Source organism: Dromiciops gliroides, chromosome 3, assembly GCF_019393635.1.
Source record: "Dromiciops gliroides isolate mDroGli1 chromosome 3, mDroGli1.pri, whole genome shotgun sequence".
In the NCBI taxonomy this organism is placed as follows: Eukaryota; Metazoa; Chordata; class Mammalia; order Microbiotheria; family Microbiotheriidae; genus Dromiciops; species Dromiciops gliroides.
Window position 1 is genome coordinate 597,048,556 of NC_057863.1, and position 12,790 is coordinate 597,061,345.

A 12,790-nucleotide genomic window follows, 5' to 3' on the forward strand; every position below is an offset into this window, starting at 1 on the left:
GTTCCTGAAAACTTCTTATACACCCCGTCCCCCTCCCCCCCTTCTCTTTCGGCTTGGGCTCGGAGAGTGAGAGGCGGCCCTAGCGCTGTAGAGCTACAGCGGCGGCGGCGGCGGCAGCAGCGGCTGCGAACACAATTGAAAGATCGAAAAAATAGTATTCTTAAAAAGATTTATGGGGGCAGCTAGGTGGCGCATGGATAGAGCACTGGCCCTGGATTCAGGAGGACCTGAGTTCAAATCCGGCCTCAGACACTTAACACTTACTAGCTGTGTGGCCCTGGGCAAGTCGCTTAACCCCAATTGCCTCACCAAAAAAAAAAAATAATAATAATAAAATAAATTAATTAAAAAAGATTTATGGAAATTCAGGAGCACAATGGATAAATCACTGAGTCTGAAGTCAAGAACACCTGAGTTTTACATGTGGCCTCAGACATTTAACTAGATCAACAAGCCTGGGCAAATAATTTTTTTTTTTTGGGTGAGGCAATTGGGATTAAGAGACTTGCCTAGGGTCACACAGCTAGTAAGTGTTAAGTGTCTGAGGCCGGATTTGAACTCAGGTCCTCCTGACTCCAGGGCCCTTTCTTTATCCACTCTGCCACTCAGCTGCCCCCTGGGCAAATCATTTAACCTTTGTCTGCTTCAGTTTCCTCATCTGTAAAATGGAGATAATAGTAGCACCTACCTACCAGAGGTTTTGTGAGAATAAAATGAAAAAGATATTCATAAAGTATAAATACTTGCAAAGAGAATAAAATGAAAAATATTTATGAAGCTATTATTATTCATAAGAGCCATTCCCCAATTCATAAATGGTCAAAGCATATGAATAGGCTGTTTTCAGAGGAAAACAATCTAAACTATCAATAGTCAATCAGTTAGTCAATAAGCATTTATTAAATGACAACTAAGTGCCAGACCCCGTGCTAAGCTCTGAGGATACAAAAAGAGACAAAAAAAAAAAAAAAACCCAAAACCCAAAACTAGTCCCTGCATTCAAGGAGCTTACAATCTAATGCGGGGTGGGGTAGGGTGGGGGAGACAATAAGCAAACAAAAATATGCATATAAGCTACATATTGGATAAACAGGAAATAATAATAGAGAGAAGTCACTAGAATTAAGAGTGATTGAGAGGGGCAGCTAGGTGGCACAGTGGATAAAGCACTGGCCCTGGAGTCAGGAGTACCTGGGTTCAAATCCGGCCTCAGACCCTGGACAAGTCACTTAACCCCAATTGCCTCATTAAAAAAAAAAAAAAAGAGTGATTGAGAAAGGCTTCCTGGAGAAGATGAGATTTTAGTTGGACTTGAAGGAAGCCAGGAAAGCAAGGAGGCAGAGATAAGGAAGGAGATCATTCCAGGCTTGAGGGAACAGCTAGAGAAAATGCCTGCACCTAAGATGGAGTATCTTCTTTGTGTACAGTAAGGACATCAGTGGCACTGAATTGAAGAGCAGTCATGAAAAAATGATCCAAAATCACTAATAACTAGGAAAATGCAAATCAAAACAACCATGAGATTCTATCTCACACTCACATTGGCAAAGTTAATGAAAGAGGAAGGGTTTGCAGAAAGTAAACCCATTCATGCACTGTTTGTGGAGCTGTGAGCTGATCAATATAATGGATTCTGTTGAGATTCTCAATGATTCCATGAGCCAACAAGAAAGATGAGTGTAGCAATGTTAAGGGGTAGCTAGGTGGTACAGTAGATAGGAGTCAGGAAGACTCATCTTCCTGAGTTCAAATCTGGCCTCAGATATTCACTGGATTTGTGACCCTGGGCAAGTCACTTAATCTTTGTTTGCCTCAGTTTCCTCCTATGTAAAAATGAACTGGAGGAGGAAATGTCAAAACAATCTAGTTTCTCTGTCAAGAAAACCTCAGATGGGGTCACAAAGAATCAGACATGACTAAAACGACTGAGCAATGTTAAAGGGATGATGTGGTGATAAATGCTGTTCAATAACACTTTTTCTGCCCTTTACCCTCCAACTGATTCATTGCCCAGGTGGGTTTTTCCAGTATAAAAATTCCTTCTCCATCCTGGGAAGTAGCATATAAACACCTTGAATTCTCTTTAACTTTTTATTAGCTCTGAGGCAGTAGCAGCCTTATATCTGTAAGTCCAATTTGACTCTTTTCTCATCCTACCTCTGACTGTATCTCCTTGGTTTGGTTGTCCTTCATTCTGGAAAAGGACCAAAATGACATAGCTATGTTGGAGTCAAGGTAAAGTGTGTCTAACTGTGGCTGATCAGATCACTGTGAATTTGGAAGGCTCTACAGAGGTTGGTCACAATTAGTCTACGTCTCCTATTTCTTGTTTCTAAGAAACTACCTGTCCTGTACAATATCTCTCTTGGTTTTTCTGAAAGCTAACCAATAAAGACCATCTTTAGAGTGATATTAGCCCCCTGTCCACAATACAAAACTCTTTTGTTACAAAAAATTAAAATGATTAAGAACAAAGTAAGAAACATTCTGCCTAAGTAGTCTAAAGTTTCTCTGCTAAGAAAGTTGCGTATGTTTTGCTATTTTTTCTCTGATACCATTACTGGTTTATCAGGTACTTGATGTTTGCTTTCCTTTGAATTAACTTGTCATTTACAGAGGATTTTTTAAATTGGTGTTGGGAAGTTGAAGCACTGACCTTTAATTTTTTTAAAAAATAAATTTGTAGGGGCTGCTAGATGGTACAGTGGATAGGCCCTGGATTCAGGAGGACCTGAGTTCAAATCTGGCTTCAGACACTTGACATTTACTAGCTGTGTGACGCTGGGCAAATCACTTAATCCCAATTGCCTCACCAAAAAAAAAAATTGTAGGGGGCAGCTATGTAGCACAGTGGATAAAGCACCAGCCCTGGATTCAGGAGGACCTGATTTTAAATCCAGCTTTAGACACTTGACACTTACTAGCTGTGTGACCCTAGGCAAGTCACTTAACCCTCATTGCCCTGCAAATAAATAAATAAATTTGTATCAATACCTTTTTAATCAGTTACATTTCCCAATATATCTCTGCATCTGACTCTTCCCCAAAATCCATCCCTTACAACAAAGAATAAAAAACTGGGAAGTGGAAATCAGTTCAGCAAAGCTAACTAGTATATCTAAAAAGTAGAGCCTTATTACAGTGTTCTACAACTACAATTCCCCACCTTTGCAAAGATGCTTCCTAACATCCCTTCTGGTGAGCCAAGCTGGGTCATTATCATTTCATAGTGTTCAGTTTCAATTGTTTTCCTAATTTTCTTTCAATTTGCATTGTTGTGGTCATGGTATAGATTATTTCCCTGGTTTTGCTTACTTCAATTTGCACCAGTTATTATAAATCTTCCTATGCTCCTCTATATTCATCAAATTCATTATTTCTTACATTATAGTACAATTCCATTACATTTATGTACCACAATTGTTCATTCATTTACACTATTATAAGCATTGCATATATTGTTTTTCTGATACTTCTTATTTCTTCATCAGTTAGTGAAAATCTTCCCATACCTCTCTCAGTTCTACACTTGTCTTTTATGACTGCATAATAATATTCCATATTCTTTTGCCTGGTCCTTCTTCATTCCTACTGCTAATACCAGCCTACATTATTTTATTATTATTAATTTTTATTTATTTATAATTTTTATTTTTTCCAAATTACATGTGAAAACAAATTTTGACATCAATTTTTTAAAACTTTGTGTTCCAAATTCTCTTCCTCCCTCCCTCCCCCCAAGAACTCAAGCAATTCAATATAAGTTATACACTTGTGGTCATGCAAAACATTTCCACATTGGCCAGGTTATAAAAGAAAACAGACAAAAATAAAACTTCAGATAAAGGAACTAACAAGATATTATGCTTCAATCTGTATTCAGATACCATCAGTTCTTTCTCTGTAGATAGATTGCATTTTTCATAAGTTCTTCAAAGTTGGATCATTGCATTGATCAGGATGAAACACTATTGTGCTGTAAGAAATGATGGGGTGGGGCAGCTAGGTGGTGCAGTGGATAAAGCACTGGCCTTGGATTCAGGAGGACCTGAGTTCAAATCCAGCCTCAGACACTTGACACTTAACTAGCTGTGTCACTGTGGGCAAGTCACTTAACCCTCATTGCCCTGCCAAAAAAAGAAAGAAAAGAAGAGAGAAATGATGGGCAGGATGCTATCAGAAGGTCTTATGAAAAATGCAATTCATCTACAGAAAGATAACTGATGGTATCTGAATATAGATTGAAACATATTTTTTTGTTAGAAGTTTTCATTTCTTTCACAACCTGGCTAATGTGAAAACATTTTGCATGACTGCTCATGTATAGCTTATATTGAAATCCTTGAGTTCTGGTGGGGGGAGGAAGGAGGAAGAGAATTTGGAACAAAAAGTTTTTAAAAATTGGTGTCAAAATTTTTTTTTACTTGTAATTTGGGAAAATAAAATTCTAAATATTAAAAATAAAATATTGAAAATATATCAAACTGGAAAAATTAAAACATAAAATAAAAAACAATTACAATAGTCCAGCAAAGTAAGTACTATACATTTTATCATCATCAGTCAATCATCGTCACTCACCATCATCATCATCACCATCTTACATTGCTCTTACCTCTGCTTCAAAATTTTTTTCACAGTTACTATTGCTAACTGTGTTTCCCTCCATCCTATTCCCTCCCCATGATATTTACTCTATTTTCTATCTTCTTTCACCCCTCCCCCCTTATTCCCTTCACCTCCTATTTTTCTGCAGGGTTAGATAGATCATTCTACCCAATTGATTGTGTATTTTATTCCCTCTTTGAGCTACTTCTGATGAGAGTAAAGCTCACTCACTCCCCCTCACATCCCCCATCTTCCCCTCCACTCCATAAGCTTTTCCTTGCTTCTTAATTTTAAAATTTTATTTATTTATTTATTTGTTTGTTTATTTATTTATTTATGCAGGTTGATGAGGGTTAAGTGACTTACCCAAGGTCACATAGCTAGTAAGTGACAAGTGTCTGAGGCTGGATTTGAATTCAGGTCCTCCTGAATCAAAGACTAGTGCTTTATCCACTGTACCACCTAGCTGTCCCCCTTGCTTCTTTTATATGAAATACTTTACCCCATTCCATCTCTCCTTTTCCCTTTCTCCCATTGCATTCCTTTCTCACCCCTAAATTTTATTATTTTAAAGATATCATTCCTTAATATTTAACTCACACCTGTGCCTTCTGTCTAAATATACTCCACCCAACCACCTTAATAATGAGAAAGTTCTTATGAGTTATAAGTATCATCTTCTCATGTAGGAATGTAAACAGTTTATCCTTTTAATATACCTTATGATTTATTTTTCTTGTTTACCTTTTCACGTTTCTCTAGAGTCTTGTATTTGAAAGTCAAATTTTCTATTCAGCTCAGGTCTTTCCAACATGAATGCCTGAAAGTCCTCTCTTTCATTGAATTCCCATTCCCCCCCTGAAATATTATACACAGTTTTTCTGGGTTGGTGATTCTTGGTTGTAATCCCAATTCTTTTGCCCTCCAGAATATCATATTCCAAGCCCTCTGATCCTTTAATGTAGAAGTTGCTAGCTCTTGTGTTATCCTGACTGTGGCTCCACCATACTTGAATTGTTTTTTTCTTGTTGCTTACAATATTTTCTCCTTGACCTGGGAGTTCTGGAATTTGGCTACAATATTCCTGGAGGTTTTCATTTTGGGATCTCTTTCAGGAGGTGATCGGCAATTCTTTCAACTTCTATTTTACCTTCTGCTTCTAGATAATCAAGACAATTTCCCCAGACAATTTTTTGGAGGATTATGTCTAAGCTCTTTTTTTTTGATCATGGTTTTTAGGTAATTCAATAATTTTCAAATTATCTATCCTGGATCTATTTTCCAGGTTAGATGTTTTTTCCAAGGAGATATTTCACACTGCCCTCTATTTTTTTCATTCTTTTGGTTTTGCTTTATTGTGTCTTGATTTCTCATAAAGTCATTAGCTTCCATTTGCTCAATCCTAATTCTTAAACAATTATTTTTTCAGAGAGCTGTTGTATCTCCTTTTCCATTTGGCTTTTCAAGCTGTTGATTTTTTTTTATGTCCCTCCTGCATCACTCTCATTTCTCTTTCCATTTTTTCCTCTACCTCTCTTACCTTATCTTCAAAGTCCTTTTTGAGCACTTTCATGGCCTGAGACCAATTCACATTTTCCTTGGAAGCTTTGAATGTAGGAGCTTTGACTTTTTTTTATCATCTTCTGAGGGTGTATTTTGATCTTCCTTGTCACCAAAGAAACTTTCTAGTGTCTGCATTTTTTTCTGTCTGTTCATTTTGCCAGCCTATTTCTTGACTTTTAACTCCTTCTTAAAGTGAGGCACAGCTTCCAGGGTGCACTGTCCCAAGCTTCAGGGGCTCTCAGGTGGTACAATTTAAGGATAGGTATGTTCTACACTTCCCTGGTCTGTGCTCTGGTCTGTAAGTAACCATACAGCTTAAATTATTATAATAGCTCCTTAACTGACTTCCCTGCCTCCAGCCTCCCCTACTCTATTCTATACATGCTGCCAAACCATATTTGTTGATTGACTCACTGATCTTAAGGCACATGTTCTGGACCACATCATTTTTCTGCTCAAGAACCTTCAGATGTTCCCCATAACCAACTGATTAAAATAATACATTCCTGGTTCTAGTGTAAAATACCCCTACAATCTGACTATAACATATCTTTTCAGAAACACACTTGATATCTATGACACTTAAACAGGGTGGAAATTTTTTCATGGCTTTTGATGACCTTTAGTTTCAGTTTTAAATGAGAAGTTTGATTTAAATGGTTTCAAAAGTGCCTTGTATATGACCTTATGAACCTCAAGCTATTCCTTTAAACAAAGGCTCATCTTATTATTACTGAAATTCTCTTGATGCTACAAGTTGGTTGTGACTCATGGATTGCAAGAATTCAAGAAGAGGGTCATACAGAGTACAATGTAGAGGAAGGAGGATAAAGGTGATATGAAAATAGGCTGAGAACTTTACAAAAGTATCTGCATAAAGGATGGTACTAGGGGCAGCTAGGTGGCACAGTGGATAGAGCACCGGCCTTGGAGTCAGGAGTACCTGAGTTCAAATCCGGCCTCAGACACTTAACATGTACTAGCTGTGTGACCCTGGGCAAGTCACTTAACCCCAATAGCCTCACTTAAAAAAAAATAAAGGATGGTACTGGTGGGATACCTGACCTGAAAAATGTGAGGGACAATCCAGGAACAACCATTGAACTCTGTTGGCATCCACAGAATGTCAAGAGAAATAGAGAAGGTCCCCAGTACATGGGGGTGAGAAGAAACCTAGGTTTTATGGGAGCTTAAAAATGTCCCATAAATTGAGAAGATGTAGATGGTTTGTAATCTACATTATTGGAGAGAGTACCTACATGGATGAAATCACATATCTATTAAAATGTTGAATTATTATTGTTGTTCAATAATTTTCAGTCATGTCTGACTCTTTGTAACCCCATTTGGGGTTTTCTTTGCAAAGATACTGGAGTGGTCTGCCATTTTATTCTCCAGATCATTTTACAGATGAAGGAACTGAGGCAAATAGGGTTAAGTGATTTGCCCAGGGTCATGCAGCTAGTAAATGTCTGCAGTCAGATTTGTACTTAGGAAGATGAGCCTTCCTGGCAGGACTCTATCCACTGTGTCAACTACCTGAATTATTTATATATGATAAAAGCTCAAAATCTATATAGGAGAGCTCTAATTAATCTAGATGTTTGATTAGTTTAAAGATTGAAATGATGATAGGAATTATAGACCTAAGACTTTTTTTTTCCGGGGCAATGGAGGTTAAGTGACTTGGCCAGGATCACAGAGCTAGTAAGTGTCAAGTGTATGAGGTCGGATTTGAACTCAGGTCCTCCTGAATCCAGGGCCGATGCTTTATCCACTGCACCACCTAGCTGAATCCTACACCACAGACTTTTAAACATAAATACTTGGTTCATAGGATATTTATATTGTAAAATGATGATAGTTCTTCATTTATAATTGATATGCAATATTTTTCTCTATTCATATGTCACCCAGGGCCCAGTGATCTAAGTTCTGGGTTTACATGGATTAGGTTCAGAAGTAGAAGCCTATGCCAAGATTGGGACAGCTAAGTAGTACAGTGAATAGAGCACTATGCCTGAAGTCAGGAAGACCTGAGTTCAAATTCAGTCTCAGACACTTCCTGGTTGTGTGACCTTGAGCAAATCACTTAACCTCTGTCTGTAAAATGAGGATAATAACAGCACCCACTTCCCAGCATTATTGTAAGGATCAAATGTGATAATATTTGTAAAATGCTTAGACCAATATCTGGCACATTGTATTTGCCATATAAATGTTACCTATTACTATTATTATCTCTGTGACTAATTTTTTTCAAACCAAAAGTTTCTGCTAGGAACCTCAGAATATAGCTTGAATCTAGGTCTCCAAATATGTGAGGAAAAGAGTCCCCCCAGTTCCTATGAAAACACTTAGGCTAACAGCATATCAGGGAAAGGGATGGCTTTATGTCCTCCCTGCCCTCTGAAAACAAAAAAAAAAAAACACAAGAGAAAAGATTCACAATATTCAATAAATAGCTGATACCATTCTCTTCCCCTTTCTGATGAGTCTTGCCTTCCTTAGGACCTTATACAATATCACTATTTTAGAGGAATATCTTAAGGATTTGGACACCCTGTGAAGGAAACACATTTGGAGGTAACCCCCTGGCATTCTGGTAAGTCGCATCTATTCCTCAGCCCTCCAGCTTTATGTTACTGTCATAAGGCATTGCACTCCCCTGAAAGAAAGTGAATGTGGGGATGGTGGAGATAGCATCCACTTCCCATCAGGCCTATGTGATGAACAGGAAGTTCAGAGTAATTTGTATCATGGCTCTTTCCCTGGCAAATCCTTTAGCTCCAGGGTCATGAACATGATCCTCTAGACTCATCCATAAGGCTATTGCTCAGAAACGTCCAATACTCCTCCAGGAACCTGAAATCCAGCCTTTTCTACCACTTAATCATGAGGTTACTCTCTCATAGCTGCTGCCTGTTGAGCTGAGAGGATTTTTTGCTGATGCTTGATCCAGGAATCCTCCTGCAGAGACTACTGCCTATCACTGAGGTTCTGTGAAACTGAGAAAAGTCTTTGTTCCAAGGTGATCATGAACTTGCCTTGGGACAAGGCTCTCAGTGAGTGACTTTGCAGTTATTCCCAGATCTCATCTTAGGACTCCATCTTATGGTTCATGCTCAGCTATCTCTGGATCAATTTGGCAAGTTTAAACTGTCCGTCAAGTGGTGTGAAGGCGGCTTTGACCCCCAACATCTGGAATCAACCTGTTCATCCCCAATCTAATCATTAATCCTCAGGGAAATAAGATGAGGCAACAAATACCTAGCATAAGGGAATGAGGAGGTGTCCAATTGGCATGTCCATACCCTTCTTAGGAAGATGCAGTCAACATCCCAAAGCATCCCAAAGAAAGATTCACCTCCCAGTCCAGGCATACCTGGTTTTTTGGGGAGGTTTTGTGAGGCAATTGGGGCTAAGTGACTTGCCCAGGGTCACACAGCCAGTAAGTGTCAAGTATCTGAGGCTGGATTTGAACTCAGGTCCTCCTGAATCCAGGGCCGGTGCTCTATCCACTGTGCCACTTAGCTGCCTCCATACCTGTTTTCAAATGTGCTTTGCTTTATTATACTTTGCAGGCATTGTGGTATTTATAAATTGAAGGTTTATGGCAGCCCTGCATCAAAGAAATTTACAAGAGCCATTTTTTTCAAAATCATGTCTCAGCATTACATTTTGGTAATTCTTGCAATATTTCAAACTTTTTCATTATTATTATTATTATAGCTATTTTCTTATCAGTTCTCTTATCAGTGATCTTTGATGTTACTGTTGTAATTGTTTGGGGACACCGTGAACCACCCCCATATTAAATGGTATATAAGAACTTAATTAAAAATGTTTTGTGTATTCTGACTGCTCCAACATCTCTGTCCCCATCTCTCTTCCTCTTTCTTAGGCCTCTTCATTCCCAGAGAGACAACAATATTGAAATTAGGCCAATTAATAACTGGCAATGGACTCTAAATGTTCATGTAAAAGGAAGGGTCAATCCATGTGGCAAACTTCATTATGGTCTTATTTTAAGAGATTGCCACAACCACCCTAGCCTTCAGCAACCACCACCTTCATTGGTCGACAGCCATCAATATCAAGGCAAGACCCTCCAGAAGAAAAAGAGTATGATTCAACAAAGGTTCAGCTGATGGTCAGCATTTTTAGCAATGAAGTCTTTTTAATTAAGGTATGTATATTGTGTTTGTTAGACATAATACTATTGCACACTTAATAGACTACTGTATACTGTAAACATACCTTTTATATGTAGTGGGAAACCAAAAAATTCCTATGAGTGAATTTATTGCAATATTCACTTTATTCTGGTGTTCTGGAACCGCACCAACAATATCACTGAGGTATGCCTGTACACTCAGCAATTTATTCATTCCCCAATTCAATTCATTCCCAATCCAATCACTCATCCTCAGTGAAATAAGAATGAGGCAATTGATACCTAGAAAAAGGGAATAAGGAGGTGTCCAATTGGCATGTCCACACACTTTTTAAAGAAATTTTATTTATTTATTTGGTTGTTTATTTATTTATTTATTTATTTGTTTGTTTATTTATTTATTTATTTATTTATTAGTAAGGCAATTGGGGTTAAGTGACTTGCCCAGGGTCACACAGCTAGTAAGTGTTAAGTGTCTGAGGCCGGATTTGAACTCAGGTACTCCTGACTCCAGGGCCGGTGCTCTATCCACTGTGCCACCTAGCTGCTCCCACACACTTTTTAGGAAAATACAACCAGCATCCCAAACAAAGGTTCACCTCCCAGTACAGGCATACCCATCGGATGTAGAAATAGCACAAGGAAAATGCAAGTAGAGAAAAACCATAGCCAGTGCTAACATTCCCTTGGCTAGGATACAGACATAAAAGAAAAGCCTAGTGTGGGTTGGGAAATCATGAGAAAGATCAAACAGCAATACCTTGAGCGTTCCTAGAGGATGGAATCTTAAATTTCCTCAATTTGCTGTCTTCCCCTGAACACAGCATGCAAAGAATTTAAATGAAAAGTCTAGATCAGTGAATTCACACCACACAAAAGGAGAATGATTTCCATAGGCAAAGGAAAAAAACAAACTAAATCAATTGATGTGAGATGGTGCATATTCACCCTAACCTTTCATGCTTCTACAAATTCCTTAGAGTCAGGAGCTATCTGATTTTGTATTTGAATCTGTAATTCCCAAGAAATGGCTGACACATAGTAGGTGTTTTCATAAAAGCCTGTTATATTTGAAAAGCTATTATCTAATTACAGATTCTGAACTACTGGGGGAAAAAAGGTGAGAAAGAAGGCTGATACTCTCCCAGCTATTGGGAACATGATTTCATCCAATAGAAGAGGCACAGAGAAGGAAATGTTGGGCACTCTGCTGATGGGGACTTAAAGAAGAAAAGGAAGACCTGGGTCTCCTATGGATGGAAAGTTGTTCTTAGATTTGGAAAACATTGACAGACAATCTCTCTCTCTGTCTCTGTCTCTGTCTCTGTCCTCTCTTTCTCTCTGTGTGTCTCTCTATATATGTCTATATAAACACATGCATACTATATACAAACATATATATATATATGAGAGAAGAGCACTGGGTTTGGAGGCAAAGGACCTGCACTTGAAATCTGGCTTCACAGCTTGCTACATGTGGCACCTTGGGCAAGTTAATTTTTCTAGGCCTCAGTTTCCCTAGTTGTAAAATGGGAAAGTTGTACTAGATGATGTCAAATGCTATTTCCAGTTCTAAATTTGTGATTTCAGGCAACTACGCCATATTACATGTATAGAACATTGAAAGTGGGTTCACCTCCTACTTATTGATAAATCTGTCCCTATTACTAAATCAAATTTATTAGAATGCAAGTCATTCCCCAATTGAGAAATAGTCAAAGGATATGAACAGGCAGTTTTCAGATGAAGAAATCAAAGCTATTTATTGCCATATGAAAAAATTATCTAAATCGCTACTGATTAGAGAAATGCAAATTAAAACAACTCTGAAGTACCTATCAGATTGGCTAATATGACAAAAAAGGAAAATAATAAATGTTGGAGAAGCTGTGGGAAAATTGGAACACTAATGCATTGTTGGTAGAATTCTGAACTGATCCAACTATTCTGGAGAACAACTTGGATCTTTGCCCAGCAGGTTATGGAGCTGTAGATACCCTTTGACCCAGTAATATCACTACTAGGTCTGTATTCTCAAAAGATCACAAAAAGTGGAAAAGACCCACATGTACAAAAATATTTATAGCAGCTCTCTTTGTGGTAGCAAAGAATTGGAAATCAAGGGAATGCCCATCAATTGGGGAATGGCTGAACAAGTTGTGGTATATGAATGTAATGGAATACTATTGTGCTGTAAGAAATGATGAGCAGGCAGATTTCAGAAAAACCTGGAAAGACTTAAGTGGACTGATGCTGAGTGAAGTAAGCAGAACTAGAATATTTTACACAGTAACAACAACATTGTGTGATGAACAACTGTGATAGACTTGATTTTTCTCAGCAATACAATGATCTAAGACAATTCCAAAGGGTTCTTCATGGAAAATGCTTTCCACATCCAGAAAAAAAGAACTGTGGAATCTGAATTCATATGGAACCATA